The 21,632-nt window shown below is 37.9% G+C and overlaps 1 long non-coding RNA gene across 1 annotated transcript in view; it reads left to right on the plus strand.

Annotated features, from left to right (window-relative positions):
• LOC106947048 (uncharacterized) overlaps positions 1-18,190 on the plus strand; it is a 107,110-nt gene extending 88,920 nt beyond the window's left edge. The window contains exons 2-3 of the long non-coding RNA XR_001424898.1: positions 16,554-16,605; positions 17,357-18,190. This is a non-coding gene — a long non-coding RNA (uncharacterized LOC106947048). The remainder of the gene's footprint in view (positions 1-16,553; positions 16,606-17,356) is intronic.
• Positions 18,191-21,632: the final 3,442 nt, after the last annotated feature.

A 21,632-nucleotide genomic window follows, 5' to 3' on the forward strand; every position in this document is an offset into this window, starting at 1 on the left:
TTAGATTTACTCAAGAATGTTTCTTTCATGAGCCCCGGCTGGTTTCGGTGGCTTTTCTCCCAATATAAATATAAACCATAATGTCTGTATGATGCTTTATTTTTGTCTATTACCATTTGTTTGGTGATCTAAAATATTTAACGGAAAAGCAGGAGCTGAGGAAATCGATGATGGGTAAATATTTTCGAAACACCATTGTAAATTGTGTGATTTTATTTATGTTATGTGTTGGGTGTAAAATCTTGTCATTTTGAACTTTCCTCATCAGTGACACAGAGGAAGTCTGTGGTGTGGGGTTTTTGTATTCTTGAGGCGAGATTTAAAGGTTTTTGAACCTGATAAAGACCTTATCATTTAAACATAATCCCAGAACTGATGGAGGTGCTTTAGTTTTTTTTTTTTTTTTTAACTGCAGCTGTTCCTCTTCTGTTTCATTGTTAGAAAGAAGAGGAAACGGTCAGAGGGATGTTTCATCTTTAAAATGTAATCATTAGAAATGTGGGGTGGGGGATGTGTGTTGTGCCTTCTCTGGTAGAGAGACAGAAGATGGGAAAAAAAAAACATATATAAGAAAATGTGACGAGTGATTTACAATGAAAGCTGGGCTTGTGTTTGTTTGGCGCAACAATTTTGCTGGAATAATAAGTTCCTGCTTCTTCTGTTTTCCTTATTTACTATGAGCAACTTGCTCTGTGTCAAACAAATCATGAGAAAATGATTCACATTTGAATCCACCACATTAACGTGATCAGTGACATGACTCACATCCTGTGTTTGGTTTTTCTTTTTCTGTTTGCTTTCAACCCTTTTCAGTGGCATCGGGCTCAGACTAAAGCAACAAAACAAGATGCTGAGAAAACGAAATCGCATCAAAGGTTAACGCTGATTAAGATTTTAGCAGGTAAAACTACAACTGGAAGGAGTTTTGATTATTTTTACTGAGTATTTTTCCCACTTTTTCCAAGTACGGTCTACAGTTGCTAATCTGTCAAAAATTTGTGCCACAGTCTTTATAAAACACACTTCAAAATATGTAGCGTACCACATACATAGACAATACATTTCTTCTGCAAAGCTATTTCCTCGATTTATTATTATTTTTTGTTTTGTTTACATTTCTAAAAAATGCTGAGTTGCACAGTTGTGGAGCTTAAAAAAAATAAGAAGTGTTTGCTCTAACCCCATTGGAAACATAGTGGTGTGAGCATCATGCTGTGGGGTGACTTTTCCTCCGCATAAACTGGGAAGCAGGTTAAAGTGAATTGATAATGCTAAATACAAAACTAGTGTGGAAGAAAATCTATTAGAGAATGAAGACGACAGCGATGGTTCACCTTACAGCAGGACAGCCACAGCTACACTGGCATATTCATGTGTCAGAATGGCCTAGTCAAAGTCCAGACCTGAATTAAATCAGGCATTCGTCGCAAGACATAAGAGCTCTCCATCCAGTTTAACTGATCTCTGACTAGTTTGCAAATGAGATTGAATCAGAATCTCTAAATGCATGTAAGTGATACTTGGAGATTCATTTTTTTTTATTTGCACTCCAAAAACACAAAATCTTACCAAGTATTTTTGGATATAGGAGTTTGTAGTAGGTGATTAATTCCTTAGTACTGATTAAAACGTCCTGGTACTAGTAGATTATTTCACTTATACAATAATGTCTTTCTACAAGAGGAATAATCTGCCAGTGAAAATAGCACTTTCTCATCAATACTGAGGAACTATTGACTTAACACAAACTCCTAAATCTTGCTACTTGTAAGTTAGTTTAATCTTATTTCAAGTGTAACGAGATATTTTTACTAGAAACTAGACCAAAAAAATATTTGGTAAGATTTTGCTTCCTTGCAGTGTGAAAAAAGTTGTAAGTTACATATTTTCCCCCCCTCGGTTCATCATGGGTTATGAATGCTGACAAATCCAGGAATCCATAAACAAATGATAACGATGCCACACTCTGCTGACAATATGTCACAGCTACAATCCTCAGAACCGAAAGGACCAAAGGTTATAAAAAATGAATAACGCCAGGTGGTGTTGCAGCTGTAAGAAAAGAGGCAAAGACTGACAGATGCAAGATAACCACTGTTCTATTCTGCTTTCTGATGGCGTGAGAGAAAAAAAAAAATGTTCCAAGCATGCAACTGGCAGATCTGCTCCCGGTTGCTGTTTCGTTTGAAGAATTTTCAATGCAATGGATGTGTCAAAAAGACGAATTTCCTGGAGTTCATTAAAAGTTCAAGCTTTTACTCAGGCTGACAATTGCGTTGACGCGCTGCAGCAACATTTAAGACATGGACCACATGACGTACAATAAATGCGCTTTGTCAGCCGTAGTCAACAGTTTTTTTTCCATAAAACATGTTTGGACTCTAAATTATTATTATAATTTTTTGATCCCACTGAAGTAGAAATATTTTACATAAGGTTGGTGCTTCCTTAACATTGACACACACACACACACACACACACACACACACACACAACACAAATCCGTATTTAAACCCCTATGCTGAATGGAAAAATACGTTCTGTCACCACTTATTTAACATTTTATCCCTGATTTTACAGGCATTAGTGACAGATATGGTACCTCAGATCACTTAGGAAGGCGAGAAACACACACACACACACACACACACACGCATACACACACACTTTGGCGATATTTAAAAGGATTACCTGAGGCATGATTCCTGGGTGTGAAAAACGTAGCAGCACATTGGAGGGCCATGAACTGTAAAACACCCTGGACACACTTAGCACACACGCGGTCCTCTCTGCACAAGCATGTCACTGCTTTAGTTTAGCTTGAAAGAAAAAAAAAAAAAAAAGCAGTGTGGAAAAATTGTCAAAAGAAAAAAAAAAAAAGAGTCCTGAAAAAATGCTGAAGTTATTTTAAGAAATGCTGTGCAAGTAGTGCTTATTTTTTTCAACTGTGAATAAAATCATATAAACAAAAGCAAATACTAATACACATATATTATACCTTGCCAAAATGTTCACTCACTTATATTTTAAACATTTTGTCATTACAACCTCAAATGTCAGTGTATTTTGTTGGGGTTTTATGTGATATAGACCCAGGATGTGGGGGCAATAGGCCGTGTAGCAAATGCTAAGGGTGCCAGGAGTCCGGGGGCGCCATGAAACAGGACAAGAACAAAACCATATTTAAAAAAAAAAAACTAGGTTGGAATATAATTCCCTAATATGAAAAATTCTGCACTAATTTAGATACATAGCCAAACGTATTAAAAATTACGCAGCAGACAAAAGTTCAGGTTATAGTTGTGCTGTACTAAGCAGATTAAGGAATATGGAGGAAATGTATGTTGCAGGGTGTAATCCTAAGTAATTAGATTTTATTAAAACTATGTTCATTTGTTTAGATTACCTGCATTTGTTTGTTTTCCTAATTTGGTTTAATATGTGCAAAAGCTAACTAGTTTAGCACTGTTGCTAACGTCACAGGGCCTCATTTAAGTGCATTGATTTACTGTTTTTGTGTCGATAGCCGTCACCATCTTCAATACCTCTTTGAAGAATCTGAATTAATGAGCTACAACATTTAATTTCCCTTTGAGAATTCAATTTTTGAATTGGAATTTGATTTACTTAAAAACAGCAGACAGCACTGATTTAGTTAAGGGTTGTCTTTGTTGGGACTGTATACACAAAAAGTACTTTACTAATTAATAGACTTTTTTTGTAAAAAAAAAAAAAACTAAACAAAAAAAAAACCTTATAAACATTGAGTATACTACAACACAACCACCAAACTGACAGCATTGCAGCTTCACACGTATAGCTTCGTTTGGCCAGTTTTCAAACAAAGACACCAATTTGACGGACTGTGTTTGGTGCCGTTTTACACAAGTTTTACAACTTTATAGAGATCTCCAAAATAGTACTAATTCTCCAAATTAGTAGTAGTGTGTTGCCCATTCACTCATCCATCTTATAATGCAACCTGTGCAGCTCCTCCATCTTCACCCTGACATCCTGTCTGCAAGTGTTCACCTACACACAGTCCTCGGCTATTTCTTCATTGAGTCTGTGGATTAATATCAATTTAAATCTTAACCTGTTATTAGTGTACGCATAGCAGCAGTAATGCATATTTGTGAACATAACAAGGTTAATTGTCAGTGAACTTTCTGCGAGGATTATTAATAAGTGTAGAAGGTGTAATCATAAATGTGGCTGTTCAGCTATATTATAAAACCGTCAGAGTAAATGGATACGTCTAGCGGTTCAGCCAAGATTAACCCGATCTGTCAGACGTATGTGTGATTTATAACTTTATGTTTGCTATTTCTGTACTGTGTGTCTTCCTACAATCCATAACTGGTTTAAATTCTATTTTCTTAAATATTTGAAAGAAGTGGAGTTGTCATTTTTTGATGAACAGATCAGATGTAGGGATCTAGTTCACAGGATCCCAAGGATACAGAGCTTTGCAGCTATAATAATAAGGGACAAAAAATATGTATGCATCGAAATTACAATGTTGCAAAACGCACGTCTGACCTTCCTCGTGTTTTTTTTCTTTGTTTTGTATTTTCTCTTTAGAAATTGCAGTGAAGATGAAATTGAGTTATTCCAAATTGGTGTCTTTTGTCAAGGACATTGCAAAGAACAATAAACTGTTTGTTTCTGGCCTCTATTGTCTCAATGAACAATGGCCCACTTCTCTGAGAGTATAGATTGAGCTGCTGATCGCAGAGATGGAAACCACAAAGGATGCTTTCTTTGCTCATTTAGTCCTTTTGATGATTGAAATGCAAAAAAAAAAAAAAAAACAAGCAAAAAAACCACGACTTTAATGGCATACCTGAGATGAGATGTTAAAAGTAGAGTATTGCATAATAAAGAATCGTAAAATCCATTTCTTGGGTTTTGAAATCTAAATTGTGGTATGAAGGATGTTTTTTTTTTAATTTCTTGGTTGTGAGAGCATGTTCGATCTTTGGTGCTTGACAGTGATTGACAGATCTACACCAATGCTTCATGGTTAGGATGATGCCTTCAGTTTGGAAGACTCCCTCTTTCACACCAAATTTCATGGTGCCTTTAACCTTAATTTAAAGCAAATGTTAGCCAGAACTAACACTAAAGATTTAGAGTAACTTCTTTTTTCCACAAGTTATCGTTGCATTTCAGACATACCATATAGAGAAGGTGGTTACCTAGATGTGTCAGGGCAGATGTCCTCCTAACAAAAAGGATATCTGAAGATGCTAGCCTGATTGCGTGATTGAGTTTATTAAATTAAGACTGCAAACAGCATCAAGTACATAAACCACATTGATTTTACAGAACACCCTATGACCTTGTGTGGGTGGGCGTACGTGTTGAAGTAAAAGAGGTTTGTGTTGAGTGGGTGTACGTGGGTGATTTTGTCACCTCGAGGTGCACCATTGTTAAAGTGGTGAGAAAGGAAGAAAGCTTGCAACACTCAATCCCCAAGAGCACCGAAGGACAGTGGGACCTGGCAGTGGTCGGTCGCAGACATGTCACCTCTATCCCAGAGCATTGATACACGCCACACATAGGTAAATCATCTGTGGAGCAACGGAGCAGCAGTTCTTTGGCCAAAGAGCTACAGGGGGAAGCACAGGGTAAGACGCAAGGAATTCCTGCGACCTAGCCAGGACGTGATCTCTGTGAAAACCCCCATCAAGAAGGTAGGTATCACCAAGCAAGAGACCCGCCCTCACCCCGAGAAACTCCAACACATCGGACAGGCAGTAGGTTGAACTCATGACGACCAAGGGAGGTCGGCCACATCGTCACCCCACCGAGGAACAGCATGGCCTCCAGAGCCCAGGTTAGCCTGCATTGCCCACAGCTAACCAATTGTATCTATGAAAGGCCAGCAGGGAGATATTGAAGAAGTACAATATCTAGCACGAGACTAGGTCTCTTGGTAAAATAAAATCGAAAGCAAACCTGAAAAAGGAAAAACGTTTCATCGAACTGTTCAGGAAAATCTAGCATGGGTATTCAGATGGAACCTGTGACATTGTTGCGTTCTCTGCTTTATCTGTATTTAAAAGTTCTTGAAAAAGATTTAAATACATTTTTTTACAGATTTTGTTGGCACTAGTGGCCTTTATTAAACAATCAATTGACAGGAAAAAAGGTTAAGATAGAGGGGGAAGACATAGCAACTTTTTTGTACACATTGGTATTAAACCTTTCATCATTTGTTCACAACAAAATGTCTGACTCCAACTTACTTTCAGCAAGTTTTTCACTACTGGATTTACTAAAACACATCTGAAAACTTCCAATCCTCATCATGTTCATAATTATCTTCCAGGTTGATTACAATTAGTTTTTTTTGTCTCAGTGGGTAATTGTCTCAGCAGTCTAATCAAAACAAAATACTGCGGCAAACGTCATTATCTGCTTTTCCATAAATGACACAAGACTTGCCTTGAGCATTGCCTCTTACTCAGGTCCAGCAGTCTAATGAATTTATGAGGAATGGACATTGTTTCTTACCAGATATGCAAGGCCTGGCTTTGCCATTAAAGATAATTAAACCTGCTCAAAGAAATGAGTTGTGAGGGTGGATAGGGATGGGGAGGAGGGGCTGCTGGGAAAGGTCTGATTGCTTAGACTTCTTGGTATGGAAGTTTAATTTGAAAACTAATCTCTGCAACGTAACTTCAGGCAAAATAAAAAAATGTTGAATTTGGTCAACATCCATACTTGTCCACAAACAAAGATTCTACAGTAACACTCTGGCTCATCTTGAGGCAGTGGGAGTGTAATACGAATGATTAACAGTGTTGGGATTCACTTTGCTGGATCCATTACTGTTCATACTTTATTATTTTTATGAATTACAGGTAACATTTTTTTAACTGATACCATTGTTCCAGTATCGAGGCCTCTAAAGAGAAGAAAAGTGTGAAGTTTAATAAGGAAAATGGTAAAAGGCGAGAGCTCAGGTTGGCTCATTAAACAAGGACCACAACTTCAATTTGGTAGTAAAATCAAAGAAAAGACAAACAAACTTTCTCAACACTGCAGTATTGGTTTAAGTGTAGAATTATACAATGTGTTAAACAAAAAGAAAAACTTGAAACTAACATAAAAATAAACAGAAAGGAAAAACACCAATCTAAGGAAACTACATCCTAAAACACAAACAGAAGATAAGACAAAACTAAGAAACCAAACACACAAAGGAACGAGTTAATACTATAAGACTTGGGGTGCATTCACACCACCCATGTTTAGCCCATTTTAATCAAATTCTAATCTGTTTGCCTATAAAGTCCGGTTTGTTTGGAGACGTGTGAATGCAAAATCGAAATCTGATAAAACAAACTCTGCTCTCCCTAAAAATGTAGGTCTCTGTACTGTTGAAGTGAACTCTGGTGTGGTTTGCGTGTATGTGTGGATGCAAGCGGACCGGAGACTGGTCCAGAAGCAGGAAGCGGACTGTAGCGCAGGGTATTCAGGGTAAGTACAACCAAAACAAATGTGCACATCTAGTGCTACCATTGTCCCGTGGTAAAATACCACGGGACAATGGCTCAGGGTACTTTACCAATGTATAACTTCTAAAATCTGATGCTACTCCATTTTGGTTTACATTTTGTGTAGAAGGAAGTTGTGCTCATGTCTTCTTTGGAAGTTATCCTGCTGTTTCCTTCAGTGGCTCTTGGTGCAGCTCCACCACAGGGAGGGAGGTTTTTCAAAGTGTTTAGTTCATTTAACACAGTTCAGTGTGAAAGTGAACCACACCAGATGAAAATGTAACAAATATTGCAACTTTGGCCCCCAGTATCAGGTGTGAAAACTGCCTTATTGTGCTCAAATAAGAAAACGTGTAAATAAAACCATTAAACTCATGGACCCCAACATATCAGAGTTGGGTAGAAAAAGCCTTTCCCTTAGTCGCTCCCAACGCTCCAACAGCATAAATCTTAACACCAAGACAATCTGAAGAGGCTATTCTGTCCCGATGGAAGCCGATGAATAAAAACATCCGCGCTACCCTGAGGCAGTGTGATGGATTGGGAATTGTAGCGTTTTCTGCTCAGATGTGAAACTAGGGACTGTTATTAAAAGGTCTGGGTTTGTTTTGCTTCACCACCTGTTCCATCCCTCCAAATTAGATTTTCTTTCCCCCTTCGTAACGCGACCCAGAAATTTCCCAGTCTACGCCAGCGACAGCACGAAGGCTGACGTTTCTTCCACACTTTATCACGTCTCATCAGTAGATTACACACCACCGCCTTTAAATGCTCTGTTTTGGGGCAATGTTCCCATTTCACATTTCTATTAGATCGAGCTTCTAAAACTGCTAAAATATTTTCACAGGACAGAAAATGTCGACACAATTACCACGAGCTGGCATCAGGCACGTGCCGTTTTCCCTTTAGGGTACACGAACATGTCAGTATCGTGATTAAATGTATGTGTGTGTATCTATATATATATATATATATATATATATATATATATATATATATATATATATATATACTTCATATGGCATAGCAGCAGTTCTAGCTGCTGCAGTAGCAATAATGTGGCATTTGGCAGATTGTATCATTGAATAATTAACATATGTTCTTGCTCTCTTTCTCGCATGATTGTGATTTAAAGCAAACTTTCGTAGAGTCATCAGTTATTACAGAGGCTGCCATTACCCCTACTTTGATACAATAGTTTTTTATTGGGTCTAAATGAATCTGAAAACAAAAAAAACTAGCAAGGGATTATATCTTTATAATATAACATTAGTGCTTTCAGTCTTACCCACATGAAGCCGAGATATTGCAGTTTTCCTGGAACAGAAATCTAAATTGTTTTGGTGATAATATGAGACATTAGGAAGAATATCTGTGCCACAGCGCAGCTCACCTCCTGGGCTTCATGTCTCTTTTTTATCACGTTCAAAGGCGTTTTAATGAAGCTGTAAGGAGTATGGATGTCAGCTTGACTTTTATCTGAAAAAACTCAATGTCATTCTTTGAACGTTTTACTGAAAGCCATTGATATTGTGTCATGCGTGAGGTTTCACTGTAAAGAAAACCTCCTCATCTGCTGAGGGATGTTCCATGACACATTTCTGTTGTTTCTTGAATGTGAACGTGCGGTCGGAATGTGATAGTTTAATGCACACTCACTGGCATTAAATCAAACCAAATATACGGTTTTAGATTAGGTAGGGTTACCAAAGTTTTTTTTCTGTTTGCTAAATACTAGAAAGAGAGAAAACGACTTTATCTCTTTCGTGACTTTCTTCAGCTTTAGAAGTTTACATACAGATCCATGGAATAAACCAGAATATTATTGAATTTCATGCATTTCAGGAATGTTGTAACCAAATGAAATAGACTGATTACACACAGATGGATGTTGAAAAGTCTTCACCTCAAATTTTTTTTTTTTTTTTAATGGCGCAATGCATATTAATTAATGTTTACATGTGAATACATCAGATTATAGCCAGGTGGCTAATTTCCATCTCCAGTCCCATCTGCAGTTTTGATTAATTATGATGATTTCCCCCTTACATGTTATGAAAACATGAAAATTATTCTCAGAATATTGCTAAACTGCATATTAAAAATATATTTTGCATGTGCTATATTCAACAATAAGAATCTCCACTTAATTTCAAGTTAGTTTGACAGCAAAAACTGATCATTTTCTTCAAATCAATTCATAAATAAAATCAGGCATTAAGGGTTAACTTAATGCCTGAAGTTAGATAAAAAGGAGGGGAAAAAATTTGCTTCCTGACTGTCGATGGTTTAGTCTGTCAAAGTAAATCTTAAATGTACACTTGACATATAAACAAAAAAGGGACGCAGTGCTTTTGGGTCAAAACTATAACAATAAGGTCCAAGGGTGTCACATTTCACAGGTAAAGAAAAAGTTTTAATTAGAAAAAATAGTGGGGAGAGGAAAGTAGGTCAGTTATGCTAGCTTGACTTTGAAAACCTTAACATGTAGCTGTGCAGTGGAATCCGGCGTGTTTCGGTTCAGTCAAAAAAAACAAAAACAAAAAACAAACAGGGCGACCCACACACACCGACTTTCTGACAGATCATCAGTAAAGCAGGTGTTTAAGTTATCTAATCAATTATAACTCCATCAAATTGCAATTATATTAATTGCAAAATCAACATTAAGCCTGAAAACATAAAACTGTAGCGAACTGTATGTTCTGTTCTTTGTGTGGGAAATGTTTGGGTGTTTTTTGGTGTTGAGTCCTGGTGGAGCTGTTGTCACCCGGTTGCTATGGCAACATATCTGCGTGTAGCTTAGCCGGCGCAGAGAGCGGGTAAAAATAAGAATACGAGGGGTTTTGAGTTAATCTTCAACAGTTTTTCTGCATTGTTTTCCCATTGCTGTGTTGCACTGCACTAAATTAAGGTTTAATTGTGTTAATGGGAGTGTTCTACTGCGGCAGCGCAGCTACGCATAGCAAGTAGAAGAATTGTCTTTTTGGCCTTTAGAGTTGTTCACATGTGCAAAATGTCTGGTATACGTGTTAATAAGACAAAATAACAAAACAAAAAAAGAGAAACCGTGATACAAATCCCCCAGTCTTTTAAAATGGTGTCAACAGTGTACTTACATTTCACACAAAAGCTATTATTTCTGTAATTCCTTTAGAAAACCTTTATTTTCTTATGGGACCTTTTGCTACATGCGTGTTTCTTTATTTCAGTCTGAATCCTTCTTGCATGATTATTATTTCTTTTTTAGAGCAGTCAGAAATCCTTCCGGGCTTCTGTATCTGCAACTTTCTGGCTCTAATTTGCACTTACTAGGGCAGTGACATCATCACTTATTTCTTTTTGTCAAACCAGTTTGATCTCAGCTACACGCGTGTGCTCCTGTTGTTGCACTGCCAAGCTGCACACTAAAGCTCTCTGCTTATACGCAGCTAGTGTCTTAGCTGCAGAGATCACAGGACTCAAGTTGCTTGAGTTGCTCTTTAATGTGTCAAGAAGGAAGTCCTCATGTAAATTCACCCCAGGAGCTCTTGGTTCCAGCAGTCGGATGTGTCACACAACTTGTCAGAACAAGGAAAACGGGATACGAACAGCTTCTTCCTACCTAACGGCCTCTATTGTTCTGGAATGCTGAGTCGAACTTCTTGCACATCCTTGGCACTGTGGAGCAGTGTTAGAAATGCAGAGAGCAAGGACAAAAACCGAACTCCAATCTATAAAAACAGTGCAGCATGAAGAGGTATTTTATTCTGATAAAGGAGTGTATAAATAATAAATGTGGAAAGCAAAAGGTTTAAGTTCCAGCCATACAAGAAAAGTAAGTTGTACTGTGGATCTTGTTTGAATTATTGCTGTCCCAGGATTAAAAAAAGAAGAAAGTATTGTTTGCCATGACTTAGCTAATTTCGTCCGTGTAACATATTAGCTGCATTTCTATTACAAATGTGCGTAAATCTTTGTCAGTATTCCGCTAATATCAAAATAAATAAAATAAAATAAATACATTTTGCAATTGCTGTGTTTCCATTGAGCAGAGGAAATTAAAATCATGTGTAAATAAACTTGTCTGCTCAATAAGATGTAAACAGGAAGTCATTTTCACCAGTAGTAATAGCTGGTTGTTGATCACGTGACTTGAGGCGAAAAAAGGTTTCCATTGCAGTTTTGTGAAACACGTCAATCTTGATACGGCCAAAAAAAAAGAAGAGCCCTCGTTCTGGCCCAAGAACTTTGTAACGAAAAATGTGTTTGTTTGTTTTGTTTTTTTTTTTCCCCCAAAATTGACGTGTTTCCATTAAGCAGATTTATTTTTGTTATTTCAGTTTGTGCAATGTTACAGTTAATGGAAACACAGCCAGTGTGTCTTGCAATAAATTTACAACGTTCATGAAATCTCAGCTGAAAGGCGCAAATTATGCGACTACCAAGCAGGCTGAAGAGGAAAACCTCAGATTTTTAAGTATTAACAAAGTTAATAAATTCAAATATGCTGTGATGTTCAGCATCACTAGTCGGCTTCAGCTTTTTCAGAACATTTTGGCTCATGTAGTTTTTATTGCAGATGTGGAAACACTCATTGACACTCAGCTGAGCAGACTCAGTTGAACCTAATGAAGTCTAAAGAGAATGCAGCAGCAGATTAGATCTCTTTATGTAGTGGATGTCATTACGAACGGAATGTTTTCTACATTAAAATAACACGGAATTTATTAATTCACAAGTACGAGTGATATTTGTTTAAGGTGTGGTTTAATCAGTTCAACTCCAAATCCTCTAATTTCACTAAAATCTTTTCATTCTTTAGAATAAATCATTGAAAATGTGAAAAGTCAGTAAATAAACAGCATTGGAAACTACCAATCCTGGGGGCAACCAGCACCAAACAACTTTTTGTTGAACAAATTCCAGGAAGATGATGTTGCCTTTCACCTAATCAGTAGGAAAGTTGTTGTAAAGTGAAAGGTGAAAAGACTTTCATATTTCTATTTACCTCTTAATAAAACTGCAGGTAACTGGAGTTGATAAAACTGACTAACCAAGTCCTGACTTGAAACATTTTTTTGTGCAAGCTGGAATTGGATGGAGTCTGCGTTTAAAAGGTCAAGTATTCACCAAATTGGCTAAACACAAGTACTTTCAATGACACCTAAAAGTAATAATCCACCACTTGCAAAACAGGCGCTTGGTGAAATTGAGTTATTTAGGTTTTTTGCCATAAACTGTTTTCTGTCTTGATAAAATACTTGTAATTTTAGTTCATTTACAACATTTTAATCAATCATATTTTCAGTAACTGAATGTTTCCAGAAATTCACTGTTCTGTCATGCAACTTTTATCACAAAGCAGTCGTTTTGACTGCAGCAACTTACAGGCAGAACAGCTTTTAGATCTCTTGACAGGGTGCTGGTAATTTGAGTCTCCAACCAGCATTTTGTTTGACTTTAATTTCCCGCATGAACTCTGTTCACTCTCTTTACATATTATCTTATTAATTGCCTTATTTATCATTGCTGGGAGTAACATGTTGCTAAGTTCTGGTTGCGTTCTCCAATTACGGCCTTGTGATTGACTCCCTTTTCTTAAGCTGTTACGTTTTTTTGTTTGTTTTTACATATGCATCGATTTCAGAATTGAAAGTGAATATAACTAGCTACTATTGAAATCATTTGAAAAGGGAAAAAAGTGATGTATACCACTACATAAAGTGAAATATCAGCCATCAACATAATAAATACACACGTCTTTGTTAAGATGCGCAGAAAGGTGCAAATGGCTTCCTGAATTACATGAATATTGCAGATGAAAACCCTCAGATGGAATCCATGTGACGAGCAGCTGATTGAAGGAAATGCCCCCAAGGTGAGTTTCACTTGTTTCACGTGTAGCGCTGTCTTTTCTTAGGATCCAAAGCGTGGAAAATGTGAGATTAAAAAAAGAAAAACTGTTACTTTTTCCTTGAACTGTACTGAGTCAACAGAGTGCTGAGAGGCTTCTATTGTGTTTGTGCAGCTTGCAGAAAACAACCTGCTAAAGCTGCTTTTGTGTTTCCCTTGAAATCTCAGCAGTGGTTTTATTTTCTCTTGTGTAAATGCTCTTGTTGAGTACAAGAGGTTTATTTAGATGGCATTTCTTGTACCCCTGGAAGGGAAAGAAGTCAGTCTGGAGCAAGTGCTCTTATTTACAAAGAGTTGTCTGAGTCAAATGTATTGCCTGTATGGCTGAGCTGATGTAGACGTCGTCATTTCAACCTTCTTTTAATGACATATCCTCGTTGTAAGTTTGAGCGCACGAATCAAAATTAGCTTTATTTGCCAAATTTATGAACACAAGGATTTTGACTTCAACTTCCAGTGAATACATTTTCAAAATGAAAAAAAAAAAAAATCTGTTTTTTGTATCTATATCTTTTTAATTGATTTGCATATGAATTAGAGCAAATATACCTCATACTGAAGTGGGCGCTCTTGACTTTCTCGCTAAACTGAAAAAGAGAAAACAGGTTATCTAAATTACCCAAATTGAGTAAATTTGTTACATTTAATCACATTAAGTTTATCCAAGTAAATATATCAAGTTTATTAACTTGTCATGTTAAGTAAGGGTGAATAAAGTAAGTTTGATTAACTTAATTTGATATGTTACAAATTAACTTAATTTTTCAAAGTTGGAGCTCCCCTCTCTTTTTTCGGCTTGGTAGCAGGGAAGCTAGGAGTGACACGCTTGTTTCGACAGACATGCTAAACTCACAGCGCCATCCAGTGCCCTGGCATGACAACTACAGCAGATTCAAAGTGTCACGGTGTCGGTCGTCTTGTTTAAACGTGAAACTTTTCCCCAATCAACATCCGAAATACCGACACTCGTGTAAACAAAGACAAATTAAGGCTCTTCAGTTAAAACATAATACATAAAAAGAAGTCAGACTTCTTTTAATTCATATTTTATATAGAGAGAGTTTTTATAGCGACTGAAGCTATTGTAGTTGCTTGATTATTCTATAAAATGGCACTATATGCCTGGAAAATACATAATACATAACCTTTTAACCTTTTAAATCTGTTCAGGTTATCACAAATTTCTGAAATGGATTATATGTGTTACATGATCTCTTTGTTCGTGGGAGACGAGTTACTCTTTCCGATGAGGTGGAAGCTAAGGGTCAAAAGCGAATGCACGTTTCAGCGACACGCTAAAATCACAGCGCCGTATAGTGGCCTGGCATGGCAACTACAGTGATCTCGTCTAACAGTGGAACATTTAACAAATCGGGATCCAAAAATACCGGGAGTTTCCAAACAGTGGTCTCATGTAAACGTAGCCTAGCTAAAAATGGAGGCCCAGGTCAGTACACGCTCTTGTCAGGTCCCAAACTTTTTTTGGTCTTCTGATAATGAAAGAGGCTACTTACATCTCCCTCAAACATTCCCAGTGGGGGGTCTGAGGGCGGTTGTTGCACGGGGAGCTTTTGTGTTTTAGAGTGAGATGTGGATGCGTTGGTGGGAGCTGTGAACGGCTGCTTTTCAAACCTGCAGCAGAAGCTGCTAAGGTTGTCTGCCAGGCGAGGATGGAGGGATGGGCGCGTGTAGTTAGCAATGATTTTTCAGATCATTCTGACTACAATATCAGGTCATCTGCTGTGAAGAAGGGTTTCGGCTTCTCACTGTAGATTCTTTTAGCTGCTCGGATCTCTTTGGTCGGTTCTTCAGATGCCTTAGATGTGAGGTGAACCATGGTTTATTGCTAGTGTACAAAGTCTGGGTTTGGACACACACATCCAAAGCCAGGACAATAAAACAGATGTTGGAAGTGAATGTTTCAGCAAATCATTTATTTTTGTGGCTGAAGCTTCAAAAACACTGCAGTCTGTTCAGGCCTGTAACATCTGCTTTCCACTTCCTGACAACCCAAACTGCAGGCTTCAGATGTTTTCACTTCTGCTTATGAATGAAATGAAACCTTTATTTGTCTTGAATGTAAAATGGCAGATAAACAAATAAAATAATTAAGAAAACAAATCATAATAACCATACATAAAAATAAATTAATATCCAGTTATTCCACATCACAATTTATACCCCATTCCAAATTATATCTGTTCAATTAATTGATTATTAATTGATGACAAGCATACTACATTTGTGACGCACGTTTAACGCCAGGTTAGGTGAACTGGTTTAGCTCTGACTGTTGAACTGGCCGCTCTCCTGAATTCACCGACCAATGTGGGACCAGAAAGAGAAACATATCAGCACTTATTCCTGTTATTTTCGATAACTGTGGCTTAAAGCTGATGAAAGATAAAATAAATCAGATACTCAGACAGTCTGAAGATAAATTAACAGTATTTTTAATAGCACAAATAATGTAAGATGCCCAGCTTTGTGATCTATTGTAATATTTAAATTTTCTGAGAAGCTAAATTTTGGGTTTTCTTTAGCTAACAGCCATAATCACCACAATTAACAGAAATAAAAACTGGAAACACATCCCCTCCGTAGGTAGTAAATCTTTGTTTCGCTTTTCAAATTGAGCAACCAAACAAATTACCTTTCCCACCTGCATCTGCATATGGTAAATCTTTTCCCCCTTGTTCACATACAGAATCTAATGCAAAACAAAGAAAGGCAAAAAAAAAAGTAAAAGTCTGAAAAGAACAAAAACAGGATTTTTTCTAACACTGTATTTTGTCAGACAGCCGAGGCATATCCAGGGCTTTTCTCTGCAGTGTAATGTGGGAGAAGCGAGGATTTTCTCACCCCCGTCTTTCTTATTTTTTTTTTTTTTTTGCTCATGACTCCTTTTTGAATATTTGAACACTGACTAAAGCTGGGAGATTCTGTCTCACTGAATGAGAAGAAGAATCATCTGTGGGCTCCTGCAGTGAGACTATTGAAGAAGTCAAAACAGTTTAGATTCGTAATATCTCTGCAGCAACGTGGCGCCTCGCCATTGTTGCATTGTTCATCCTCGAGGCTCTGCGAAAAGAAAGTCATTTCTGAGGCGTTCAGCTGCTTTCCTGACATCTACTCTATTTTACTTCACAGGATAAGTGTCTTGGAGAACAGCTGGATGGATCACAGTCCTTTTTTTGTGTTGGTAAGTCTTCTTTAATAGTTCTCTTTTCGAATGTCAGAATTTAAAATAAGCCTTTTGAAATTGCCCCATTGCGCCGTTACTACCTCTGCAGAAATGTTGCTTCTGTCTCAGGAAGCTGCGCTTTAGGATATTTTAATTATTTTAGATGCTTGAAAGAGCAGAAAGTTGATTGTACCGCTGATCGTAATGATTACGCTGCAATATCGATACCAAGTCGGTATCAGTTTCAGATCGATACTTTAGTTTTAGGTTCTCTCTTGATATTTGATTATATTTGTTAATAGTAGTTTCTCAATTATACCTTAAAAATCGGTTTTCCTATTTTTATTTGCTCTCAGATGATAAATGATCTCAACTTTGTTTTAGTTAAGAATCCACACAGATTTGTTTTCTTTGTTTCTGTTTGATATGATGTATTTTTTCAGACACTTTTAACACTTTGTCCACATTCAATCCTGGCTCTTCAGACACTAATTCAAAGACAAAAAAAAAACAAACAAAAAAAAACAAACAGAAGAAGTCAGAAGTTTGATGACATATCAAACCTAAATCATGAAACGTATCGGTATTGGTATCACCAGTATCGATACCAATAAATACCCTGTGTTCACTTGGTATCAGATTGACACCAAAATATGCATTATGTCACACCTCTGATTTTCTTTTCTCACTAATATTGTCTAATTTAAATTTCTACGTTTCTAAAACATCTCCAATCTTTTCTTTCTTTAAATCTGCATGTGTGAAACAGAAAATGAAGGCTGTGAAGGCTCAGACCGCTGGTTGAGACCAATCGGCCTAATGACTCGTAGCACATGTTCCCACATTCCTGATCATGCTTCTGCAACACGTTATCTGTCGTCATTGTGTTTGGGCGACATTACGACGAGACTTTACAATCACGGACTTAAAATGATGGAAGGCCTCCATTGAAGTAAAAAAAAAAAAAAGAAAAAAAAAAAACTCCAACACAATATCAGAAGGTAGATGGAGAAAATAATGAAAAATGAAACCCATACTCACCTGCAGATATCTTGGAACAATGCTGACAAATGGCAGCAGCAGCCCGGCTGTGCTGTTTTCATCAGATCACATCGTCTATCTCACAGCGGCACCTGTCTCAGCTACCCCATCAAATTTCAGCAGCCCGCTGTCCTTGAGGCAAGCAGGCAGCAGCCAAATTATTTCCAGACTGGTTACTTCAAGGTGAAACAGCAACTGAGGTCTCAATTATTTCTCCGTGGCATATTCAGGACTGGAGCAGGAGAATTGGAAATGGAACGGCGTTATGGAACCGAATGGCCCCTTACCTCCTCGCCTATTTTAACTTGGCAATAATTGCCCAGATCACCTTGGTAATACATCTGCCTAGAAACAATACGCTGTCCTATAAAGCGAGCACAAACGATCTGTTCGGGACAGACATCTGCCAGCGGGGGACTTCATTTTAACAAAAAAAATAAATAAATAAATAAAAAGGATTTAATGGCAGACGGTTTGGCTTTGAGTTTGTTTTTTATTTTTTTGAATTGGGAGTTCATGACTCTTTCATGTGGTCTTTAAATAAATAAAAAGCCTACATTGAGTCACCTGCAGAGCTTGTCTGGTTGTGACATATGGCCCGGGCCAAATTCAGCCTCGACAGATCGTCTTCTTGGACGCCGGCCTGGTTTCTCGCTCGATAACCCCGGAGTCCGGCCAAAAACAATAAACCGATAACGAAGCAGTCAACGCCATGTGAGTGAAGGCAGATGAGGGGATCAGGTGGTCATTTTTTTTTACCAAGCAGCCGAGTTTGGGGACGTGTACGCACAACTCTCTGCTTCAAAGCAACAGCTTCAGTCGCTTCATCAGAGGTGAGCCCAGAAACCAGCAGCCCAAAAACACTAATATGAATTAAATCAGGATTCTGATCAAAATGCTGTGAATATTCTCCAAATGTAAAACTCATATTGCTTCAATGTTTTTTTTTGTTGCTACAACCGCAAACTGCAGTTGATTTTTCTTTTTCTTTTGTACTTTTCATGTAATAAAGCAAAAAAAAAATCTGCAAAGTTGGAAAGAAAACAAACGACTTTGTTATTTCCAACAATTTTTTTCTTTTTACCAATAAAAGTATGAAACATGTGGATCTATTTGTATTCAACCACCCTGAGTCCAAATCACTTTTCACTTGGAGCTGAATGTCTTCTGTATTTCTTTAGCCCAATAACACAGAATGGTGACTCTGCGAACTGTGATGTATTGAAGGAGTCTGTAAATTCAGTCAGATTTAGGTCTGAACTTCAAATGTACGGTGAAATGAACCATTTTATCTCATCTTGTGTGTCCAGGTTTATTGTTCTTTTAAAAGCTGAACCTTCACATTTGGTCTTTTGCAGCCTTTAACAGGCCATTTTTTAGGACTTCTCTTTCTTTAGCCGCTTCCATCTTCTCATTAACCCTTGCCAGGTTTCCACTCCCTGCTGAAGAACAGCATGTCCCTAGCTTGATGCTGCTATCACCATGGATACAGTGTGGAGAAAGTGTGTTAAGGATGTTGGTTTTCTGCCACACAGTGTTTTACATAAATCCAAAAAGTAACATATTGGTCTCATCTGACCTGAGCGCCTTGTCTCGTCAGGTTTTAAGAGTTTTGTCTTACCACTCTGCCTTAACGGCTGGTTTTGTGAATAGCATGACTAATACTTTCCTATCAACAGGCTCACTCACCTGAACTGTGGGTCTCTGCCTTTCCAAAGTCGCCACAGGCGATTTGGCTGCTTTCCTGATCAGCACTCTTCTTGCCAGGCTTGACAGGTGGCTTAGACGAACGGCCATGTCTTGATAAGTTTGTGTTTGTGCCACACTCTTCCATTTTCAGATGATGGGTTGATTGGCGCTCAGTGAGATGCGCCAATCTGATGCTTTACAAATGAACTTTTCTGCACAACTTACTCGTTGCTGTGTTCCTTGGTCTTCATGATGCCTCTTTAATCAATTTTTAGTTTGTTTGCCTAGAAAGTTTGGTTTGTTTGGGGAGGTGTGAATGTGAAATCAATCTCTGGTTCACCTACAAACCTAGATCTCCGTCCAGTTGAAGTGACCTCTGGGGTGGTTTAAATGCAAGCAGGCCGGAGACGTCTCTGAAAGCAGGAAGCAAACTAGAGTGCTGGGAATTATGGGTAAGTACAACCAAAACTAACACAAAAGTCTGGCGCTAGCAGGAGAAATGATCTTTTACCAGCGGCAAAATAGAAATCCTACAACTGATCAAAGGGATCAAAGGCATTGTGAAAGCACCAGCTGAAAACGTAACAAATGTTTCAGTTTTGGTTCCCAATCTAACCGAGCCTATCAGGTGTGAAAACATCCGTAAGGACACACCAGTGGAGCCTTTTTTCCAATAAGCGAACCTATGTAGACAGTTTCATTGGGTTTCACTGAGATTAGAGTAAAAGTGAAACAACACACCAAAGTTATCAGAGTTTTATTGTAAAAAATGGCTAAATACATATAATCTAATTATTATCTTTCTAAGTCCACATCACAATTACACGTATCTTCTTTTTGTCATCCAAAGTTGAAACATGTTGACTGCAAAACAACGTGGATATCTGGTGTAGACTTGACCTGCAGTTCTATAAAGTCCATTAGTGTGAAACCTGAGGTGACCAGAAGTCTTTTCAACTCAGATATATATATATTTGTAATAGAAGATGTGTGGATAGGGAGTCTTTATCATTCAAGCTGTGTTCTATCAGCCGTGCCATAAACACAGGCCTGCTGTGCTCTGCCTCATGCGCTGGCCCCCTTTAACCTTTTGATTTGGTTAGTGGGAGTCCGCTGCAATATAAGCTGCCATGTCCAGTTTGTGAAACAATGCTTGCAAGAGAAATTCACTCGATAGCCCCCCCACCCCACACACAGAAGCCAAACAAGCCGCCGCTCACTCCCGAACGAGAGGACATTTCCGCTTTAATTCAGATTTTTACTAAAACATGACAGGTTTACCCCGTAGAGGTAAAAGCTACGGGCCGAAGAAACAGCTCCACACAGTCTGGGGATCGGATTTTCCTATCAAAATCACAGGCCATTAAGATACATGTGTAAAACCTTCAATCAAAACACCTGAATTCCCTTTGGGTTTTACTACAAACCTGACAAAAAAGACTTTCTGTTTCCTGTCGGTCAGATTTTCAAAGCTGAACATGGCAAGAGGGCTGCTGTGCGACTTTATTACATTTAAATTTTCAGCACAACATGAGGCATGTGTGACATTTTCTACATGTTTGGGATTCTTTGAAACAGGAGTGAGAGTTTCAGACAGGGAGAAAACCTCTGTGACCTTGTGTTGAAATCATCATAATTTCCCTTCATTTCATTTCAAACAGACTAACCACCTGAACACTCGGTGTAATTGGAGCCTCTTGAAGGCACATCTGACACGTTTCAATCTAGTAACTTAATACTCGACTTCTTCCTCTTTTATGCACACAGGTGCTTAATGGAGATTGGTTGAATTAGCTAAAGAAGCAAAGCATACAATGCGAGTGAAAATATTGAAAACTGCTTCTTATGTAATGAATAAATTGTGACTCAAAAGATTAGATAGAGCATTAATTAAGCAGGAAGTAATACTAAACGTTACCAGCAGGGGCGTCTCTGGGGGACGGGGGGGGGGAGTTCAGGTCATCAGGTCATAGAAAGGCATTGAGGGTCAGGACAAAGTGGAAAACCCAATGAATAGTTGCATAAAAGTACTTAAGAATAAAATAAAAACGCATTAATGTAATTATCTCTGTTTTTTTTTTTTGGCTGTGACCCCCACTGCAAAATTATTTTTACCTGCATGGTTTGACCACTGGTTACATGCGTTAGCAAAATTGGCGTTTTAGCTCCATCACCTGTTGCTCTAACAGTGTACAAATAAAAATAAAATACATCCATAGTAGGTATAGTTCTGTAAACTCTGTGACTTATTACTTCAGCAGTCCAGGTTATTTCTGGAATGTATAACACAAACATAATAATTCATCATTTCTAAA

This window comes from Poecilia latipinna, unplaced genomic scaffold, assembly GCF_001443285.1.
Source record: "Poecilia latipinna isolate Pla-1442-1.1 unplaced genomic scaffold, P_latipinna-1.0 Scaffold219, whole genome shotgun sequence".
Lineage (NCBI taxonomy): Eukaryota > Metazoa > Chordata > Actinopteri > Cyprinodontiformes > Poeciliidae > Poecilia > Poecilia latipinna.